Genomic DNA, 23,908 nt, shown 5'->3' with positions numbered 1-23,908 from the left:
TAGCCTGGCAGCTCTGAGAGCTGCATGCAGCTGTTAAGTATGTTGTGGTGGAAGGGGAGGAGGGTGGGAAGGGGCGTGTGGGGGGACAGACCAAAGCTCCCTGTGGTAAGGGAGGGAGTGGTCCTGGGGCTGGGGGCACAGGATGCAGTGGCCACTCATCTGGGGGGTATGGGGGGGCATGTGCCCCCTGATCTGCACGGGGTGGGCAGGGTGGACTGCAGCTGCAGGCTGGGGCCAGGGCTGCTCCAGGCTCTTCCCAGTGGGGGATGGGCCAAGCTTTGCTTGGGGTGAGCAGCGGCACCTGTGTGGAGGCTACGGCAAAATTTGGGGTGGCTGCAGCCTCTCCTGTAGCCCTGCTTCCAGTGCCGCCGCCATCTGCCTTGAGCACAGCCTGGCCCAGCCTGCAGCTGCATCCGCCCCATGCAGATCTGGGGGCCCACCGCCCCCCCCCCCCCCCACTGTGTCCTCCCAGAGTGTGTGCAGCAATGGAAGCCTCCCTGTATGCCCAGGATGAGCTGCAGCTCCATCTCACGCCCCCAATGCCTCTCCCAGCCCCAGTCCCACTTCTTTCTCACCACAGGGGCCTTGATCTGACCCCTATGCCCCTTCCCTCCCTCCTCCCTGTCCACCACAACAGGCTTACCAGCTGGACGCAGCTGTATCGGAAATTGGATCGGTTTTGGCCAATATGCCTCCTTAAAAATTGGCTATCAGTATCGGCCCCCAAAATCTTTATCGGTGCACCCCTAATCTTCTCCATTCCCTTCTTCTCTCTTTCCTTGTGTGTATGCTATATCCTGCCTTTCAGAATGTATAGATCTTTTTTGTGATGTCACATACGGCAAACACAACTATGTCTGAGAAAGATAATGAATTTATTTTGCTACTTTTTTGTGATATATTTTTATGGATCTCTTTTCTGTTCAGTGTTATATCAAGAAATGCAGCTGCACACGTTTTATTGAAAATTCATCTTTATTTGAAAGTGGATTTAACTTAATTTGAAATTCTATCAGTTTTTAAGAGAAATGCTGCCCTCTGGACTAAGAAAAATGCAGAAAAAACACAAGAATGCTAAACAAAAACAATTAACCCAGACATCTCCTGAGCAGTAATCCTTCCGTTGCTACCTAGCATGCAAGCATTTCTATAAGGGTGGGTCCCTGAGCTCAAGTATGTGAGCTCTGTTGACATTGTTGGGTCTCTGTCACAGATGCAGGAATCCTGCCCTGCAAAGCAGCATGGAGGGTCAGAATCCTGATTTTTAAATAGAAAGACTATAACAAGAAGGAAAAACCACACAGAACAAAAAAGAAACTAATATCAACATACTGATGATAGCTTTGATTGCTATTGACTCAAATGGATATGTAATATGCATTTGCACCCCTGTTTTTCTATGTTCCCTGGTGCAATATTATTTACTGAATGGGACAAAATCTTGGCTTTTGTTAGAAAGTTACATTATTTACAAAATAAATTAATCACTTTCCACAAAAACCCCAACCAAACATAGTGGGGAACCTACAAAGTTTGTGTGGTTTCAGCATTGAAGTGTGGGAAGATGTGAAGTACTTTTAACTGCTTAGCACCTCAGCGTTTCTCTTTAGTTCCTCTAAATTAATGGGCCAGATTTTCTTGTGCTAGAATTGGCATGATGAGATACAAGATTAGATTTACAAGTGGGGCTTAGGCATGGTAACATCCAGCCTGGCTCTGTCTTGCACTTTAGGAGGAAGTGGATTCTAGTCCTTGATTTGATATTCCATAATTTTTCTTAAATTGACATGAGACCAGAGATTGGAACCCAAGTCCCACACAGATGCCTTGACCTTTTGTCAGTAGAGACATGCTCATTCTCTGGCCCAATGAATATTTCAAGTATGTCTTATAAAGTGAAACAGCATTAACAGGGACTGAACAAGCTCCCACTACTGTAGTCTGGTGTTTAGCACACTCTTCTGGGAGTTGGGAGATTCAGGTTCAGAACCAGTGTCTTTCTCATCCCAAGTGGATTCTCTAAGAATAGAGGTAATTTGATAGGAAAGGTCATTTGATTCCTCTGGTTCTGTTTTGTATGGGGTTAGATCTAGTCTCAGTGTATCTAAGATCTCAAGCCACAAAAGTAAAAGAGGTTGGCAGGTGGTCTGGTGCCTATTTCATGTAGTCTGATGGGACTTAGGTATGAGATAAGCAGAATGCCGGCAGGAGAAACTTAGATGCATAGGAGACTTTACCAGTGAAACTTAGGCACTGTGGAATCCCACGTCTTCTGGAGTTGGTGGGGATATGTGAATGCTAGTTGCTGGTAAAGGTTGCAGATGTAGGGATCTTAATCATAGGAAAGTAAGGCTGGAAGCGACCTGAGGAGGTCATCCCTCTTTTCAAGCCAAGATCATTTCTGGTTGAAATATCCCAGTGAAGTGTCTGTCTACCCTGCTCTTAAAAGTATCCAAGGGTGGAGATTCCACAACTTGTGTAGCCTGTTTCAGTGCTTAGCCACTCTCATATTGAGCAAGTTCTTACTAATATTTAACCTAAATTTGCCTTGCCAAAATTTACAGTCATTGCTCCTTGTCCTGTTCCCTGTAGCCACAGAGAATAGTTTATCTCCATCATCTTTATAACCACCCTCAGGTATTTGAAGGCTGTTATCAAATCTCCCCCTCAGTAAGAAGACATTAGGGCATCTAAATCCTTCTTGGGAATCTAGCCCTCAGCAATATTTTTTGCATCACAGTTATCCAGGAACTCTGTAGTAAAGCCCAGTAAATACACAACCAGTGTATTAGTCTAGTGCCTTAAACATAAATATATCTTCTCTCTCTATGATGCATGCAACTGTAATTTCATGATGTTGGCTTGTAACTTAAATTGGATTTAAAGTCTCTTAATTTCCCAGTATGCCTCCTGTCATTTGCTTTTATACTTCCTTAATTCAGTGCCACTGATACTATGACTGTTGGAATGACAGCCAGTCCATTCATGGCGATAACTGTGGGGAATGAATAATTTGGGTGTAAACATTCAACTCACATTTTTGTAGCTTCACTGGCAATAATTGAAATTAATTACTTAATTGAAGTGAGAGAGTATTTGGGTTCCATATAAATCATATCATTATCTTCAGAGGGATGAGTTTTGTAAGTAATGATTTTTCAAGGAGTACAGATCACATGATTAGCCTTTAATTTATAAAGTAACTGTAAAATATGAAGCAGAAGCCATAAATTTTCCTTAGTCATGTTGTCTCGTTGGCAGGAGTATAATTTATTAAACTCACCTTGATAATATCAGAAAAATTAAATATCTAGTAATGAAAAACAGAATGTAATTGAATTTTCAAAACTAAGTTAGTGTTGGCCTGTCTTTTTAAAATAATTTTCAACTTGCCTCCTAAGTAAAAGTAGCAAAAAATTATTCTCTGAAGAAAGAAAGACTAAAAAAGCAAGGAAAACTTCAGAAACTGAAGAACCAAAGTCTGATTTTTTAAATATATGTCATGTGTAGTCACTACGTGTATCACTAGCTGCACGGCAATAACTAGTTTCAAAATATGTGAAGTTCCATTTATGAGACTTCATAATATAAGAAATAATAAATATAGTGTGTGTGAGAGAGAGAAATATAATAGTGAGCAGTAGATTCAGATCTAGTTCAAGATAGTGTAAAAAATATTTCAGTTCAAGATACTATAAAAAATATTTTCTACTAAACTGTACCTTTACAATGAAGACTAGATTTTCTGAGAGTTGCTTCTGGTCTCACATGATACCATCATTTATCTAGATCAAGCTGTGATTTACAACTTTTGGGTGCATCTACATGAGAAAGCAAGGTGAAGCAATAAACTCTGGAGCTGTTTGAGCTGGAGTAAACTGCTCCTGGGTGCAAAGTCTATCTGTGTGCACGGGACAGCAGCAATTTGAGCCAGGGCCAAACAGGCCCAGACTGGCAGGGGACATGGGGGGTCAGCCCTAGGCTCTGGGTGGTGGCATTGGATGGCGGAAGGGCTGGCTGGGGCACAAGGGTGCTGACCCTGTGGAGCCACTGTGGAGTCTGGCCCCTGCTCAGTCACCATCTACATGTGCGTTCAGTCGCAGTTAATCTGCCATAAAATAGTACTGTTGCTGACAGTAAAGTGCACATATAGATTCATAGATTGCGAGGCTGGAAGGGACCTTGGGGGATCCCCTCGCACCAGGCAGGAAAGACAGTTGGGTGTCAGGTGACCCCAGCAAGGTGACTGTCTAATCTCCTCTTGAAGATTTCCAGGGTAGGCAATTGCACCATCTCTGGAAGGAGCCTATTCCACAGTCTGGACACCCTGGCTGTGAAAAAGTTTTTCCCAATATTGAGCCTGAAATGGTCTTCCAGGAGTGTGTGGCCATTACTCCTGGTTTTCTGCAAGGGTGCCCTGGTGACCAGTTGTTCATCGAGCCCTTGATGTATGCTCCTGATGTAGCAGTAAGCCGCTGTCAAGTCCCCTCTCAGCCTTCTCTTTTTCAGGCTGAAGAGTCCCAGGCCATAGGTGACTGGTAGGAGGTGCACAGGGGTGCACGTGCCCTGCCCTGGCGGGGTCAGTGCATCTCTGACAGCCGACACTGATGCTGTCAATGGTCAGCGGCTACTGCAAGTGTCCCCCAGGTTCAGGAAGCACCAGTCACTCATGCCAGGTCCCTCAGCCTTTCCTCATATGGCTTACCATGCAAGTCTCTGATCGTATGGGTGGCCTCCTCTGGACTCTCAAGCTTTACGACATCCTTGTTGAAGTGTGGCGCCCAGTACTGGATGCAGTACTCCAGCTGTGGGCTCACTAATGCTGAGTAGAGTGAAAGAATCACTTCCCTAGTTTTACTGGAGGTACATCGATTGATGGATGCCAGGGTATTTTTTGCCCTGTTAGCAACAGTGTCGCACTGTTGGCTAATATTCATACTGTGGTTTATTATTATCCCCAGGTCCCTTTCATTCGTGGTGTTGGTCAGTTTGGCATTCCCAAGCCTGTAGGTGTGTAGGGTTTTTTGTGTCCAAAAAACAAGGGTGTACATGCACCCTTTTTGTTCTTTTATTCAAAGACCTATTTAGTGGCATGGTTTGAAAGTGCTCTCCTTTTGTGGCTGACTGCATACCATATGCCAATTTAAAAATAAAGATTTGGAACTATAGCCTATACTGTTGCCTTCCTCAGGGGAGGCTTTAGTCTTTCAGTGAGGACAAGTAGGATTTGGCATTAGGAATTACAGATAAGAATGAAAAAAATACTGTTTGAAAGACAATGTGGTACGTGGATTTTTCTGATTAGGGTTGTACCAGACTGAGTAAGTATAGGTACACTTTCAGGGACACACGCTTTGTGAAGGACCCTGTCTTTCTCCAAATTGTGTTTGATTTTTCCACTCAGTTAAAGCTGCTTACTTAACTGCTTAAACAGATAGACTTACTGTTGTTTAAATCCAATCACAGTAGCATTATAGTGTTCAGTTAGGTTTTTTCTGAAGATATAATTTGTATATCAGAGATGGTGCTGATGACAATGTGCTCATAATCATACAGCTGCTCTACATAAACTTCCAGGTTCTGCATCAGTCTTTCAGGATCCAACCATTTTGGTGGTGATATGACAACACAAAATACCACAAATGGTGATTAAAATAGCTTATGGAAGTTTGAAAACAGGGCAAAGCTTTGAAACCAGAGCTTTGAAAGAGAAACAAAAATAGTTACAAAAATGATAACGCCAGAAAATAGAATTTTTTTTTTTAAGTATCCATTGTCAGAGGGAAGTTGCCCATTCCTTTCTGATATGATTAACATTCTCTGAATTAGCATAATACTAAGAGCAAGAGCATAAAATAGATAGTAGGAAAAGGACATATGGTGTAGTGATTTAAGCACAGAGCTGAGTCATGTTTCCAACTCTGCTAATGATACATATAGTGATCTCAGACAAATGTCTTCTCTCTCTCTCTGCCTGTTTCTCCAGCTGTGTAACTAAACTAATCATATCTTTGCAGTGATGATTTGAAGTTTCATTAATTAGAATTTTTCTTTAATGTGACCATTGGCAAAAAGTCCATTGCTATTGTCTGCTACTATTACTGTTATATTTAAAATGCTATTTCATCATATATGTGAAATTATTCACTCTTATCCAAACTAATATTTCTCATACTTTGATCTTACATTTTGTTGCCGGTACCAAGACACAGATTCTAAATTGCTAACGCCTTTAGTACTTTGTTGGTTCCACGGGCAGTATTTAGGGACCTCTCTGGTTATGGAGATAGGCAGAAAACCCTTTGCAATCATTTGAATAATTGTCCTTAGGGGACTTGTATAAAACTAGCATGATCTGATGCATCCTCTGATTTGAATTTCTGATGTCCCTTAGCCCAGAAATTCAGGGAGTTCCATTTTATATGATCATGGCATCTGAGTAATACTCAGTATGAGAGTCCAACTTTTATTATTTTTCATTGATGCCTGTTTTATTGGCTTCCCCAGCTCTCATTACCTTAGTGTGCCTAAATATTTGGTGATTTTTCTGGTTGTTTCTCTCTATTGTTTTTTTTATGTACATAGGACTCTGTAATGCTACAAAGAAAATCCACCACTGCAAATAATGCAGACTACAGAGAGCAGCCAGCCCACTCCCTTTTGAATCACATATGTAATTATGTTTATTTTGTACTTCAACTTAGCTAGGTGCTGCTGTACTTCAACTTAGCATGCTTCCCTTTTTTCATTTTTGGAGTGACACAAAAGCTGTGTATTATTTAATTAACTTACCAGGACTTGTGAAGAGTACTAAGCACATTGGCCTGTGTTGGGGCCTCATGGCTTACCGCAATGCAAATCATAACTTTACTACCTGGAAAATTTTGGAGTGTTAAAATAATTTTTTGGCATTTGAAAATACATCAACTAGAACTCTGTTGGCATGACTGGCCAGCAAGATTTATCATTTCTTGAGGAAATAGCTAAACAGTGTACCTAGTCTTTCAATCTGCTCTCCCATTGTCAGTCCTAGCTTCTCAAAGATATAAGACTATTGAGAAGTTAAGCCTAACTCCTACTGGTTTCTGAAACATGTAGAAGAGGCAGTCTGAGGTCTACTGGAATGACCCGTAAGCCCAGCTCTTGAGATCAGGGCCTATCACAGGGGGGGCCAGGAGGGCCATTTGCTCCGGGCCACTCATTCACGGAGGGCCTCAAATTTAGACTTTCGATGGTATCTCCAAATGAGGTTATACATACAGACACAGAGATACACTGACAGGATTGAAAGAAGAAGATGTTCATCATACAACTTCAAACTTGTGCACTATGAATTAATATTTTTTTAATATACCGGGAGCCACAAAAAATGGAAGTGGCCTGGGCCTCTCTTGACCTCTGAGAGGGCCTGCTTGAGACGTAATTAGTTGCTTAACTTCCTTTGAGCCCAGGTTCATTCAAGCTGGCCTCAGGCCACCTTCTCCACAGGCTTGAGAAATAGATCCATATCAGACACCTGCAAGCATGAACGACGTGTGCCCCTGGCAGCTGGGCAGGGGGGTGGGATCGGCAGCAGCGGGAGCCTGACGGTGGTAAGTGTCGGCAGCGCCTTTTTGTAGGGGGTGCACTGCCACACTCAGGGGGTGCATGTGCACCTGCGAGCATCGCCTGTGTGTTGCCCCTGCCTGCAAGGCTGTCTTTTGGAGTAATTCTCTCAGTTTTGTTTGGAATTGCACCATTTGCTTGGTTGCAAGATCAAATGCTGGGTTTGAGGGAGACAGTATTAGAGTAATTTAGTTAGTTAGAGACAGATAAGTTTCTGAAGTTCCATATTTCAAATGGACATACAAAAAACTAGAACTCTTGGTTCCAAAACGATACCTTTTATTAGACCAACTGGAAAATGGCAAGAAAATTGTCCTTTTCTGCAAGCTTTCGGGATCAAAGTCCCTTTGTCAGGCTCTGGGAAAAGCGTAGATGGTACAAGATGGTAAAAAGTCCCCATAGGTAAGAAATATACTTCATTTTTGCACAGAGGGAGCTGAAGATGGAAGGTTGTCCCTCTGGGGCCATGAAAGTGTCTTTGTGAGCTGTGCTGAGTCGTTTTTTGATGTGTTGATCAAGTAGGACTCCTTCCCTGGAGGGGTCAGATGGCAGGCAGGGAGGTAAAAAAAACCCTTCCTTGTTGTTCTGCAATGAAATTTAAAATCCAAAATCAGCTAAAATTTGGCATCACTGATGGCCAATTGCTCGGTGGGAGCTACATAGACAAACACATAAAGAAGACCAAGCTTATTTTGCAGTAAGTGTGGTCCCTGGATGTGCTTTGCCCCTGCAAGGTCCCATGAGAACTAACCATCTTCACTTATTTGAATTCTTTATTTGCCTAGATTCTGATTAGACGAGGAAACTCGGAGATACTGGAGTTGCTCATGTAGTATAGATGTAATTCATGCCCTCTAGTATTCATGCCCTCTGGTAATTCATGCCCTCTGGTATTGGACCTGGGCATTCAGGACTCAAGACAATGAACACTGTTGTTCAAATATTCTGATCTTGCATGAATGAGATATCTATCTAGAGATGGATCCACATGGGAAGAAAGGAGTATAAACTAACTTCAAGGTAAACAACTACTCTTTATTATTTCCTTTCCTTAGCCATTAATACAGGTACATCTCCTTTGAATAGATCTTACTTAATTGGCAGATAATTGACTTTGGAAAACATGCTTATAAATATCAATAAGATCAGTCAGACAGTAGGTTGTCTTGTTTAACAGTTTGCATTTAGCTTATATTCCGGGAAGTACTATGTCATAGTGTAACTGGGCAACCATAAAAACCTCAGTCTCAATGTAATGTACAGTGTCTTATGTCATAACATTGAATGGAGCATACAGATGGGATGTGGCCTAGAAGTTACAGTAGGAAACAGGAAGCTTTCCACTTGACAGTGCAGGTTTCTTTACATTGTAAAAGTCCTCTATACTTATAAGAATAGGACAGTAAGTGGTAGGAAATGAAACAACTTGTATTCTCTGGATTCATAGTTGAAGAGAATTCCAGAACCTTGTTTTGGTGGAATTTTTTTCAGGATGATGAGGGGGGCTGTTATGAAAATATGGATAAAGGATTATTTCAGCCTTTTCTTTTGTCATAAATGGAACTCATAAATCAGGCAGGCAGCATATTACATTTTAAAAGCAGGATACTCTTAACCTTGACAGTGTCCTTTCAAAAGAGAAGAATAGAATGAAATGGATTTACATGCACCAGTGCCTTCTATGAAACACGATTTCTGAGAAAATCTTTTATAATGCTCCACTTCAAAGATGCTGTTATGAAATGATGCTAGTGTACCCCATTAGTATCTCTCAGTGCTTTACAAATCTCATGTCAACAAAACACTTGTTCAATTCAAACTTAAATCTTATAATGGGTATAAAAATGGTTAATATTAATAGATAGCTAGATAGTGTTTATCATGCATTCATAGCTCTAAAATCTGTCTCTTCCTATCTAGAAATCCAGAAGTCACATCCAAGTTCTTTTCATATCCCTCATAATCACCCTCCAACATCTGCTAAACAAAGATAATTTTCCTTGTCTGGTCTGACCACATCATCTCTGCTCCTTGAAAGAATCCCTTTCCTGTGGATCAAGTTTAAGTTTCTGTGTCCTCTCCTTTGAGACCCTCCACATTTCATCCCTCCTTATTTTGTCACCTCTTTCATTCCTTCACTGCTCCATGTCAGCTTTGACTGCCTGTATTACATTCTTCTCTTACTAGCAGCCTTCCCCACACCACTGATGCTCTCCCTGATTGCATTGGAAAGCCACTATTTTCTTTTGCTTCGGACCCATCCTCTAGTCAGATTTTTGCAGTAATGCTGATAAATCCAAGTTAGTGTTTTCCAGATTTTTGATACTTGAGGCATACAATTTTTTGGATTGAGAGAGAGAGAGAGAAAGATAGAGAGAAAGTGTGTCTTGAGCTTAAGAAGGTTTGCAGACAACATGAAACCAGGAAAGATTGGGAATATGTTGGGGGATGCTAGCACAATTCAGAAGAATCTTGACAGATTGGAAAGTTGGGACTTGGGAATCTTGGTATACCACAGACTCAATATGAGTCTGCTCTGTAATACAGCCACACAAAAGATGAATACGATTTTGGAATGCATCAATCAAAATATTAGGTGCAAGACACAGAAACATTAGGTACTCTCTGCTCGGTACTGATTAGGCCTCATCTGCAGTACTGTGTGCAGTTCTGGGCTCTTCTTTTTAAAAAGGACATGGAGAAGTTAGCGAGGGTCCAGAAGGAGTCAACAAAATGATCAAGGGCTTGGAAGGCAAGTCATATGAGGAGAGGATGATGGAGCAAGGCATGTTCATCTTGTGAAAAGGCGCTTAAGAGGGGACATGATAGCAGTCTTCAAATACTTAAAGGGCTGTCGTAAAGAAGAAGGAAAGCACCTTTTCTTTCTTGCTGCAGAGAAGAAGATGTGGAACAATGGCTTGAAGTTGCAGCAAAGTAAGTTTAGATTGGCTATCCGGAAAAACTTCTTCACTGTCAGAACAATGAGGCAAAGGAATAGACTGCCAACGGAAGTTGTGGACTCTCCATCACTGGTGGTGTTCATGAAGAGGTTGGACAGCCACTGGTCAGGGTTCATCTAGGTGTAGCTATGCCTGTGTTTTACTATGGCTATTTCCTGAGCTTCTGGGCTTCCTTTCCCCACTTTTCTGTTACATGAGTCAGGTGTTTTTAAGCCTTCCCAGAGATAATGGATGATGGCCACAGCCAAGGCTAGGGACTTTGTTTGGGGTGTGCCAGTGCTCCTGCTGGGACCAAAACCGGAAGTTCCTGGTTAGAAGGTCTTGCCCCACTGCTCAGGGTCAGACTGATCACCATATTTGGGGTCGGGAAGGAATTTTACCCCATTGTCAGAGTGGGATGGACTGTGGGGTTTTTTGTCTCCCTCTGTAGTAGGGGGAGTGGAGTGGCCATGTACCTGGGATCTTTTGACCATATATTGACAACAATTCATAGGATAGGGACAGACATTCAAAAAGCCCAAGCCTGAATTAGTTCAGTCTTTGCAGGTTAGTCTAACCCGTAGTTTACCCCTGGGGTGGAAGGCAGTTAACTTTCAAGGAAAATGGCCATTACATTTTTTAAATCATTTGGAAAAAAATTCAAAGGCATTTTCAGCAAATCTTTGTTTTCAAGCTGGACACTACTGCATCCTCAGAAGTGAAGTGGAAAGAAGGGAAGTTGCAAAGGCACATGAGAGCAAGTGAGTCACAGTTTCAAGAAGTGTGCATTATATTGCATTTAATTTGCATCAAAAGCAAAGAGAAACTCTGTGCTACTGTGTGTGGCAGGCCATGAGAGTGAATTCAGTTTTGCATGCTGTCACACGTAGAGTGGGGAGGGGGAAGCAGCCCCCGCTAGGCTTTGCCTGACTCACTGCTTAAGAGATGGGGAATGTTGCCAGACTCCAGCTAGCATCTGGAGGCAAAGGGGGGCTTGGGAGAGGAAGGACTGCTTGTGTGGAGAGCATGCATCTGTTGATGATACTGAACTTTTCAATCTCTATCTCCCTGCTTCTTCATACTATCCGCAGCAAACTGACAGGGACTGCATGTACTGCAAACCAGGTCATTTCTCACGCCTCTCTCTGTCCCCTCTTGAACACTGACAGATTGCGGCCTTTGAAGCAAGCAAGCCAGCAGGGAGATTATCCAAACACAAAGCTTATTAGTTTATCAGAAAACAAAGCAAAGTGGTACTGGCTCCTACCTTGGGGGTCTTTAAAACAAGACTAGACAAACACCTTGCTGGGGTCGTTTGACCCCAGTACTCTTTCCTGCCACGGCAGGGGGTCGGACTTGATGATTTGCTCAGGTCCCTTCCGACCCTACAAACTATGAAACTATGAAAGACTTTCTCATTAGTTCAAACTCTTGTTAAACAGCTTTTTCTAAGGCATTTGTAAGGAAGAATGGAGGGACATTACCAGCTGACCTGCTGATTACTTCTAAAAAGCCCTAAGCAGACACTGTGCTGTCTGCCTTTGTTCCAGTGAAACTGGAATCACACATACACAGACACCTCTCAGCATTAGCTAACATGGGGGTGGCATGGCCAGATGCTGGCTGGGGTCTGTGCCACTGGGGATCCTGCTGTGGGAGAGGGGGCATTCCTGCTTGAGAAGCGAGTGAGGGGAGGGTGGGGCAGGGGGAAGCCAGGAAGACACTGCTGTACCTGCAGTCTCCACTTGCCTCTCAGCCAGCCGGAGCTCTGGTCAGAGAGGAGAGGGGTAGACGCAGCCTTATATGTCTGGAGCAGACAGCCCAGCCCAGGGCTGAAAAGCATGCTGGGATGCTGGAGGACTCTGGTTTAACTTAAACCAGGAAGGAGTCTGGGGCAGAAGTTCCATAAACTGGCTTGACCCAAATCAGTTCAGTCTAATAGTACATTCAACCAAGTTTATCTTAAACCAGTTTCAGCCATTTTGAAACTGGTTTATGTGCACTGAACTTAGTTCTGCTACAGGTTTAAACCAGTTTTTGATCACTTAAACTGGTTTATGTGTAAATTCTGTCCCTAGCCATAGAAACAGGATGTTGGCTGCCATGGTTCCCCTGCTTTACCCATGAGAGGTTAGGATGTTTGGTCTGTGTTGTGTCAAAGTTGGTGGTGGTCTTTACACAGAGTTTCTGTCTGTCTTCTTTTTTTTCTGCCCCAAAACATATATTCTACTCCTTTGCCAGAGGAAATCATACCAGTGCTGAGATGTATAATTTAAAAAAAAAAACTCTGTAACTTTTCTGACTTTTGCAGCACCCCAGTTGAAAATCACTGAGCTAGATCTGAATTCAGAAAAGATGTAAAAGGGGGCCTTGAGGATAAAGTTGACAATCACCAATCTAGCTGGTGCCACTTAAACATGGTAGAGGACAAGACCACACCCTGCTGTGCTCTGCTTTTTCCACTCTCTTTTCCCTGCCAACCCCATGTCTATACTTTAGGAGGCAAAGGCAGGCCCTGCTGCAGAACTTGCTTCTGCAACATCTCATGTGCTAGTGACCACCCCTGTGGCCCCTTCTCTGGCCCTGGGAGAATGGGAGGAGTTGGGTGGATAAGCCAGGCTGTAAAACATGGCTCCATCTGTGTGTATGTCTGTCTGCCTGCCTGCTCATGGCAAAGTACATTTCAGGGAGCTTGGATGGAGTTACCACAGAGGCTTCCTCATGGTGGGAAAGAGCCGGGGAAGGCAGTAGTGATGGCAGCAGTCCCCAGAAGAGCAACTGCAGGTGATGTTGGAGTAGATGATGGAGGCAAAGGATACTGGATAGGGCAGGAGAGCATTTATCTTTTCATGGAGGGGAATTTTGCAGCACATTTCTGTTGCTCTAGTGTGCCATGGCACACCTTTGGGAATCACGGCTCCAATTAGTAGGCTGTCAGCACCCTGAAGATGTATTTGGGTTCCTAGTCAACACTGAAGTCCATGATGCTGTGTTTTCACTGCTGCCATTAACTGCACTAAGCAAATTAACGCTCACAGGACTGTGCCTACATTTGCTGCAATTACACTAACTGTTTCCAGTCTCCCAGTTCTGATGGCGGGTGTGGGGTCCCAGGGTCCAAGGTCAAAAAATCCACGCCTAAAAGAGCAGGGTGGTGCATATGGCAGCAGCGTGTGATGCTCAAAACCAGAGCCTGGCCAGCTGGAGCCACACACTGGCTTCTGGCCAGGCTTTCTGCTGTAGGAGCACAGTGGCTGTGGCTCCTGGAGTCCCCCAGGACCCCAGGTAAGGCTGCTGGGGCCAGCACAGTTGCTGGCCTTTCCTCTCCTACCCCACCTGGGGCAATGTGCCCTCATCTCCGTGTTTGTCCCACTGCACACCACCTTGGGAAATCCCAGTAGCAAATTTTGCCTTGGTGCTGCAAATTAGCAGTGCTGCACATGGTTTACCATGGAACACATGTGGTTTGCGGAGCTGTAAAGAGGCTTGTGGCACCACAGACCACATGTGCTTCCACATCTGGATTAAGCCCCTGATTTCATCCCTGTATGCCCAAGCAATAATCTTATACTCTTTTCTAGTTTTAGAATCATAGAATGATAGAAAATGCGGGTTGGAAGGGACCTCAGGAGGTCATCTAGTCCAATGCCCTGCTCAAAGTAGGATCATCCCCAACTAGATCATTCCAGTCAGGGATTTGCCAATCCAGGCCTTAAAAACTTCCAAAAACCACTTCTCTAGGTAAGCTGTTCCAGTGCTTCACCACCCTCCTAGTGAGAAGTTTTTCCTAATATCCAATTTAAACATCCCTTGCTGCAACTTGAGACCATTGCTCCTGGTTCTGTCATTTGCCACCACTGAGAACAGTTTGGCTCCATTGTCTTTGGAACCAGCCTTCAGGTAGCTGAAGGCTGCTATCAAATCCCCTCCCAGTCTTCTCTTCTCCAGACTAAATAAGCCCAGTTCACTTGGCCTCTCCTCAGAAGCCATGTGAACCCAGTCCCCTAATCATTTTTTTTTGCTCTCCACTGGACTCTCTCCAATTTGTCCACATCCTTTCTATTGGTGTGGGGGGGCAAAACTCGACACAGTATTCCACATGTAGCCTCACCAGTGTAGAATAGAGTAGAATAATTCCCTTGATCTATTGGCAACACTTCTACTAATACAGCCCAGTATACCATTAGCCTTCTTGGCATCTAGAGCACACTGCTGACTCATATCCATCTTATTGTCCACTGTGACTCCCAGGTCATTTTCTGCAGACCTGCTGCTAAGTCAGTCAGTTCCCAGGCTGTAGCGGTGCATGGGATTCTTCCATCCTAAGTGCAGGACTTCCCAATTGTCTTTGTTGAATCTCATGAGATTTCTTTTGGCCCAGTCCTCCAATTTGTCTAGGTCACTCTGAATCCTAGCCCTACTCTCCAGTCTATCTACTGTACCCTTCAGCTTGGTGTCATCCACAAACTTGTTGAGGGTGCAATCCATCCTGTCTCCCAGATCATTAATGAAGCTATTGAACAAAACTTGCCCCAGGACTGACCCCTTGGGCACTCTATTTGATACCGGCTGCCAACTAGACTTTGAGCCATTGATTACTACCCAATGAGCCTGACAATCCAGCCACTTTTCTATCCACCTTACAGTCCATTCATCCAACCCATACTTCCTTAGCATGCTTGCAAGAATGCTGTGGGAGGGTAGTATCAAAAGCCTTGTAAAAGTCAAAGTATATTGTGTTCACTGCTTTCCTTACATCCACAAAACCAGTCATCTCATCATAGAAGGGAATCAGGTTGATCAGACATGACTTGCCCTTGGTGAATCCATGCTGACTGTTCCTAAGCACCTTCTTCTCCTCCAAGTGCGCAGAAATGGATTCTTTGAGGACCTGCTCCATGATTTTGATGGGGACTGAAGTGAGGCTGACTGGTCTGTGGTTCCCTGGATCCTTCTTTTTCCCTTCCTTAAAGATGGGCACTATATTTACCCTTTTCCAATTATCTGGGACTTCTTGTGATCACTGTGAGTTTTCAAAGATGATGGCAGATTGAGGCCCCCTGCAGGGGTTGTGGAGAATAGGGTGGGTTGTGGGACGCTCGGAGCCCAGGCAGCTCATCCAGGGGGTGAGCTTCAACAACGAGAGTCTCACCCACACCCCTTCTCTCCCCCATGCCCCTTCCCATTTGTATATTTACCTGCTGGGTGCTGCTCCACATGTGGCTGGTCTGGGCTGAGTTTCCGACCACCTGCAGGCTCTCATTTCAGTCTGTGCACTTCTCCCCCACGCCCCGCAGTCACCCAGAACCCATGCCCAGGAGCCTGCATTTGTGTGGGCTAAGGCCCATTAGCTCCAGCCTTCCACTGCCTATGCTGAGGAAACTGGGCTTATTTGGTTTGGAGAAGAGAAGACTGAGAGGGAACTTAATAGCAGCCTTCAACTTCCTACTCATGATGTCATGGCGTGGTGCCAGAGGACTGGAAAAGGGCCAATGTAGTTCCCATTTTCAAAAAAGGGAGGAAGGAGGACCCAGGAAACTATAAGCCAGTTAGTCTTACCTCGATCCTGGGTAAGCTTTTTGGGAGAATTATCCTGGCGCATGTCCGCGAGGGGCCAGCAGGGAAGATTATGCTTAGGGGCAACCAACATGGGTTCATTAGAGGCAGATCCTGTCAGACCAACCTGGTGGCCTTCTATGACCAGATCACAAAATCCTTAGATGCAGGGGTAGCAGTGGATGTCGTCTTTCTGGACTTTAGGAAGGCCTTCGACACTGTCTCTCACCCCATTCTCATTAAAAAACTAGAAGACTGTGGCATCAACAGCCACACAGTCAAATGGGTCACTAGCTGGCTGGAGGGCCGCACCCAGAGAGTGGTGGTGGACGGGTCATTTTCGACCTGGAGGGATGTGGGCAGTGGGGTTCCAGAGGGCTCGGTCCTTGGGCCCGCACTGTTCACCATCTTCATCAGCGTCTTGGATGAGGGGGTAAAAAGCTCCCTGTTCAAATTTGCAGACGACACTGCTAACTAGACTAAGGGCTATGAACTTATTTCACCATTCCACTGAATAGCTCTCAGGTGGAGAGCTGAAAATGTCTATTTCTCCCTCACAGTCCTCATCTGGACTGTTAGGGCAGAATAGGCAGTTAGGCAGCCTCAAACAGAAATGCAAATGACATGAATATGAATTACAGACTCAGCAAATGGGTCAGAAATTGATCTCAGATCTGTACCTGAGTTTATTTTTTTTCCTTGCACTGAAGCATCCTAAGGTACTTCATCAATAGTGTAATGCTTCAGATGGGAGAAAATCCTCACAGCTTAGGCCTTGAAGTATGGGATTTAGTTTATGACAATTATAATTCACAGTACATAACTACTAATTATTGACCATAAAGAGACCTAACCTTTTAAAAAAGGCTCAATTTGATTGCCTTAATTTGATTGTGACAGAGATTTTTAAGTTAAGATACCTTTAGATGAATTTTATGAAAAATAAAAATATTACAATTTCAATACTTTTCCAAGCATGTTTTAATTGTTCATGGACAAAATTCTATTGCCATTTTCCACAGAAAGCATATTCTCTTCCTGACTGCTCCTTTTGATCTAAATGGCAGACTTATATATATGAAAGATTAGTGGAGTTCAGATTTGCTTGTAGCTCAGAACAGAATTTTGCCCTGAGCTTGGAAAAAAAAGATGTAGAAAGCCTAAGGGCAGAGCTGTTTAAGTTATTGCCTTATGCAGTGCTACTTCTCTGTCTTTGTGGTTTTGAGTCAGTGAAAAGTCATATCATTTTATTTGCAACATTCAGGATACAGAAGAGCTAATCTCATCTCCAATGGAACGTGCAAAGCTTTCTAAAGCATGTAATCTTGTACTGTACTATAATACCCTGCAGCCCCATAGAAAATGTACTTTGTATTGCATTTATGTGAGAATACATGCTGTCAATTTGTTAGGGGGTCTGATCAAAAACACATTGATATCAGCGAGCATTTTCCCATTGACTTTGATGGGTTTTGGAGCAAGCCCTGAGGGATAGGATCTGATTTCAATCATTATTCTGTAAGTCTGTTCTCCACTGAAAACAATGGCCTTATTCTAGATTTGGCAGCACGGTCAGTTCAGAAATAGGCTTTACTTAGAAGAGAAAAAAGATTTTACAAGACCTGGTGGTTTTCCTTGTGGTCAGATTGTTTTTTCAGTGAGGGAAGTCCAGGAAATAGCTGTGGGTAGTGGTGGGAAAGGAATGGGAGGGTGAAGATGGGCATAGCAACATTCATAACTTGTGATCATTTCACTGTTGGTGATGTGGTTATGCAGTCTATCTGGCCAGTCTGTCTGACTCACAAGTCAGGGTCTACTACTGGTTTTCTAGTAATCAAAGAATGTATACTGCACAAAGAAGGAAAGGTGCTATTTCATTTGTGCAACATCAAAATAAATATTTTACAATCGGAATAGTTAACTCTGATGATAATGAAGCAGAATAGAATTAATCTCCTCCCACAGCTGAAATTAATAGCTAGTTAATACCCAAAAGGAAACACTCTCTGGAATAGGAAGGAACTATTAGAAGAGACATATATACTAAAAATATTAGGGAACAGAAGTTGTAAAACTGAACTGCTTTTTTGGACAATGACTGGGGAAACATGTATCTGTCCAAGGACAGGGAGAAAAGGAGTACAGGTTAGCCATATCATTATTACTTATTACTTTGTAATCAATGCCAGGAAAGGCATATCAGAAAGGTAATCTGCATAAATTCTATTTGAAGATCTGGTTCAAATCAGATCAGCCATATGCAGGTAACTTATTTGCAGTGAACAAGTAGTTGTGACTCAGCTATATGCTGTGGTAGTTTTCTAGCAAAGGGAAGAATGGGAGTGGTGCCAAAGCTCTTGTGGATCTGAGGGAGGTTCTTGTTCTTTTTCTGAATGCTTCTGACCATGAGCAAATAATATAAAAAGGGAAACATGGTCATTCACTGTGAACCACTGGATATGGTAAGTGCTGGTATAGAAGAAAAACCTATAAGTTGGTGAAAGTTACTCCCAAGATTTCTATTGGACCTTTTCAGTGCTATACACTGTGCATTGCTATACACTGAAAGAGGAACAGCAGAAGTATCAGAAAGACTTTCAGGTAAGGAAATAGGGATTATTCTCCTGATCCAAAAATAGATATATGGTAAATTGCACTATGCTCTGCTGGTGGAACTTTGGAGGAAACCTGTTTATTAAATACCCACCTTACAATTCACCGGTAGAAGGAAGTGTTGTAGGCCATTCAGAAAATGTATCCAATGTACAATTAGCCTTCAGCTAGCCCTTGGTTCCATCTAACTATTTTCACAGCAGAACAAACTTGTGACAGTTCACTGATGGCTGTTGGCTTTGCAAGGCACCTGACACATTTACAGGGTGTGCCCACACATGCAAGCACGTGTGCTTGCAGCAGCTCAAATAGAAGCGGTGCAAATTTGAGCTGGGGCTTTTTGCCTCAGCGCACATGCTTGGATATGAACTTTGTTGTGGAGCAAATTGTGCCACTTGGGGCAAAATAACCCTGCCTGGCTCCTCCTGGATCTGCAGCCAGGGAGAGCTAGAGCCCAGGGCCAGTACCTGTGCTGTCCCCAGCAGTATAAAAAGCCACCCTGGCAAGTAGCTCAGGGCTACTCGCTCTCAGGAGCTTCTGGGGCCCAGCCAGCTGGTACCTGGGGACACTACCCCTTGTGCCAACTGGATTGCTGAAGCAGCCCTGAGAGTTCCCTGCACACTTTACCCACTGCAGCAGTCTGGCAGTTGGGGCTGCTGCCTGGCTGTCACCTGCCATGCACCTGCCAAATCCAGGTGGTGTGAGCTGTCCCAGGTGCTAGGACTGTGTGGTGGGCACTCTGCACCCATGCTTGGAGGTGGTAGAGCTTTGCTGGTGTCTCCCAGCAGGTAAAGCCCCAGTCCTGGCCCTGGCCCCATTTCCCATCTTGCCCCATGCAGTGCTGTGAGCAGCCCTGCTACCTACTACCTCCTGCCTGCAGCCAGCACTGCTCCTATCCCTTCCACTCGGGTGAGGCTGGGACTGGCACTGGGGCTCCTCCTGGGGGAATGGGGACTCCTGAGCTGTGGATGGGAGCAGCCTGTGTGGAGCTGGGGCAGGCTGGAGGGGGCTGCTGGGCTTCTATAGGCTTTGTGAGGGCAAGTGTGGAGGGGAAGGGGTTGGGGCAAGAGAGTTTGGGGTGCAGGTGGCTCTTGAGGAGCATGATAGAGTACAGGCTGAGTTAGAAGCTCCCTTGTCATGTGACGGGGGGTGGCAGGGCTCTGTTGGGGGTGGGGCAGGGACATCGTCCCTTGGCTAAGTGTCCTGCTGGCTAGTTTTGGTTTGCTTGGAGGAGAGAGACTATTTTGAGCTATTTTGCACTTCTATATGCACAACTCAAAACAACATAAATCAGGACAAAAATTATTTTTTGAAATAAATGGAAAATAAATGTAAAATATTTTATAGCAGATGTTTGATATTTTTTAGCCCGTGATTTGTTTTTTATTGATCATTCATTAACTTTATAATGTATTTATGTGTTCAACACCATTAATTTATGTGTGGCCCTCAACAGCTTATCAAAACTTAAGTGGCTTTCTAGCCAACATAATTGCCCATCCCTAGCATACAGTCACATTTCCACTAACAAAAAGAAAAAGGAAACTTCAGACAACTGGCCAGTTCAAACATTCAGGGCCAGACTGCATTTTTTAAGGCTTTACCCCTATTGTGAAAGGTTTGTTTGAGGGTTGGCTAGTATTGCAAAACTTGCACAGGTTAAGTGAGAAAGGGAAATCAGGTCACTAGTGTGTGATTTAATATTTTCAGAATTGAAAAAGACTCTGGGGACTGCTCCTATTTTGGATTACTGATGTTTCATAACTGATTTCACATAGGCTGCAGAGGCTAATGCTTGCAGTTTGGGGGCAGTAGTGACACCGCAATGCAAAGGATTTAAGACAGTAGTGATAGTCAAAGGTCTCTTCAGCTAAACTATTGCAGCACTGAGAAGGAATACCTAGTCATGATTAACTCTTCAGAACATGTACACTACAAGCTTTTTCCCATACAGGTCATACTATGCCCATAATCTGGACATACCAAGAATATATGTAATGGCTTTGTAAATGCAAGAATCCTTATGGGCAACTTGTCAGGTCATTGGAAAAAACTTTAGAGCTGGGCACAAGTATGGTAATGATGAAACTGTAGGTAGCTTTGTTGAGAAGCAACTTACAAATACTACCCTAAGTAGGAGAGCAAGCAATCAGTGGTTGAGAATAAACAACTAAAGAGATGGCTGTCCCATATTTATTTGGATAATTCAGTGTTTCTGGTTTACCCATTGTGATGGTGGTGACAGGATTTCAAGAGCAAAAAAAAGAGAGGACTCTACATCAGACTACTGCGCAACTGGAAAAAAGATTGCCATATTGGCATATCCCAGTGGTAGCCACTCAGAGTGCCACAGTAAAAGTTCTTAGGTCACAGTGGAGAATTTTGGAGTTGAAATGTTATACAGCAGACGATAAAAACCAGTAGATGATGGGTCTGAGTTGTTTGTACTAGATACATTGAACAAGGAGGTACAGCTTTTATGATATTTCAGAACTGCTAGATATTTTGGGGTTGCAAAATCCTTAGACAAAAGTCTGTTTCTATTAGGGAGAATAAGCAAGGTAAAGACAACTGGTGCAGATAATGTGATACTTGTACTGGGAGTCCCTGTGCAGCAGCTTCGGGTATACTGGTGGAACAGTTTTTGTTGATACTTATCAAGCATATTGTTGTTGGGCCTTTGGCCTGAGACAGGACTGTGTAACACAGGTTCCAAGTATTTCAGCGGGATTATGGAATCTACAAGAGACTTTACCCCCTCACAAACCCACAGTCTGCTGGGATCTTTGAAAGGTTCATCAGGCCTTAGGAGTTACGCTGTCTGCATTTATACAACAGTCACCAAAGGGACTGGGATCAGCATATCTTGTTCTTTCTTGGGGATTTATAGTACTGTAGTCAATGGCCATAAATGTGTATACCAGGACTTATAGGCTGTTATGAGCCAAGCTCCCCAGTAGGCCTTGGGGTGGTGAATCAGTGATTATTTGGGTAGTGATATGAAACTATTTGCATACTGTATATATGTGCATTATAAACCTTGTATCACTTGTACTGTCTTAGCATTTTTTTTCTATCTGCATGGGTATTTAGGCTGTTGCCCTTTTAACCCTCACCTAATTGTCAACATTGTCCCACAACAAATGGGGCTAGTGTGTGTGTGGAGACATTGCTAAGATGATCACTGTCAGAAATCATTAAGCTGTTGTATGGAAACAGGTAGCTAAAAGTACCCACCTTCAAACTCCAAAAATATGAGCATAGCTCTCTGTCCAAAACAAAGGCACAGGCAGATCAAACAGGGTACTTGGCTGGGCAGTTTTGAGTAGGGTGCATGTGTGGTTGCTCAAGGTTGAGAACCAACCTGAAGCCCCAGGCACAGAACAGGAAGATCCAGTGCAGGCTGAACAAGCAAAGGAGCATGACCTGCTGGAGAGGCCTAGAAACAGTGCATTGGAAAGGTCCTGGATGAAAGTGGGTTTGGTGCTTTGGACAGGGAAATCTTTCCTGGTTGCTTGATTCCGCTGTATTTAAGAAGCCAAACATTGTACATTTTGTAAATAAAGTTACCCAACACTATCAATTTCTCTTAACTGGAATAACTTCCAAGAAACTTGTTTTTGTCTAGCTCTCAGGTCAAGAGGGGTAATAATGATTTTTAGACAATCAAATTATTAAGTTAGTTGACAACGTCCTGTGAAAAACAGATTTCCAGGAGTCTCATCTGACTTTACACATTATGATCTGTGAATGCTGTGGCAGGATAGTGGCTTATATGTACAACCCATTTCTCAGCTTTCACATTAGTTTTTCATGTCTCTGTGTTTATTTTAGTAGTCTAGCTGCTAAGAGAAAGTCTGCCAAAGCCTGCCTGTCTCTGTCTCAGTCTTGCTCTTGCTCTCTTTCTCTCATACTCATACACACACACACACAGAGCTGTGCTGCGGCAGCTCAGGGAGGAAGTGAGAGTAGTTAGCTGTGAGAATTTCTCATTGCTTTTACTCATCCTTTCCCGGCATTGTCTGAAAAACTCAGCTGTGTGTTTCATCTTTTTCTGAGATGCAAGCGGGGCTCTGATTTTTAGTTTCATTGCATTGCTAAGCAATAGGTTCTCTCAGTTACAGCATCAGTAAATGAACTCCATGTCTGAAATGACTCTGACAAACTGCAGGCTCTTTGTTGGTTCTTGGCAGTCTGAACTGTTCTTTGCTCACAGGTTGTGGCAATTCTGCAGGCTATGTCACCTCTCCATAGCCATTGGTTTAATTGAAAGCAGTAGCAGCTTGTGCTGGCGAGTGAGGACACAGCTATGCGTGTTAACATAATTCCAAAAAAGTCAGATGCTGACACCAGCCTCTGAAAATTTGACTTGCACACACGCTTAAGGATTTTATTCCGTGGATTTTATAGATTTCATAGATTTTCAGAGTCTGAAGGCACCTCAGCAGATCACTGAGTCTGACCCCCTGCCCCGGGCAGGAAAGAGTCCTGGGGTCACATGATCCCAGCCAGGTGTCTGTCCAGTCTCTTCTTAAAGACCCCCACAGGGTAGGGGAGACCACCACCTCCCTTGGAGCCCATTCCAGATTCTGATAACCCTTACTGTGAAGAAGTTATTTCTAATGGCTAGTCTAAATCTGCTCTCTGTCAGTTTGTGGCCATTGTTTCTAGTTACTCCAAGGGGTGCCCTGGTACACAGAGTAACTCCTATTCCTTTCTGCCTTCTCTCCCCCCTGACAAATTTGTAGATGGTCACCAAATCTCCTCTCAGCTTTCTCTTACAGAGGCTGAAGAGATCTAGGTCCCTCAACCTCTCTTCATAGGACCTATCCTGCAGGCCCCTAATCATATGAGTGGACCTCCTCTGGACCCTCTCAAGGTTATCCACATTCCTCCTGAAGTGTGGCACCCAAAAGTGAATGCAGTACTCCAGCTGTAGCCTTAGCAGTGCCGCATGGAGGAGAAGTATCATCTCCCTAGACCTGTTAGTGATGTACCTGCTCATGCATGATAGAGTGTGGTTAGCTCTATTGATCATTTCATCACATTGCCGACTCATGTTCATCTTTGAATCAGCTATGACTTTGAGATCCCTTTCTGCTAGTATACTGCTTAGAAAGTCCTCCCCCAATCTATATATGTGTTGGTGATTCCTTTTCCCTAGGTCAGGGGCAGGCAATTACTTTGGGCAGAGG

Source organism: Gavialis gangeticus, unplaced genomic scaffold (assembly GCF_001723915.1).
Source record: "Gavialis gangeticus isolate Ggan-Ray unplaced genomic scaffold, GavGan_comp1, whole genome shotgun sequence".
NCBI lineage: Eukaryota > Metazoa > Chordata > Crocodylia > Gavialidae > Gavialis > Gavialis gangeticus.
The sequence above is the reverse complement of the archived record's forward strand: the minus strand, read 5'-3'. Positions refer to the sequence as shown.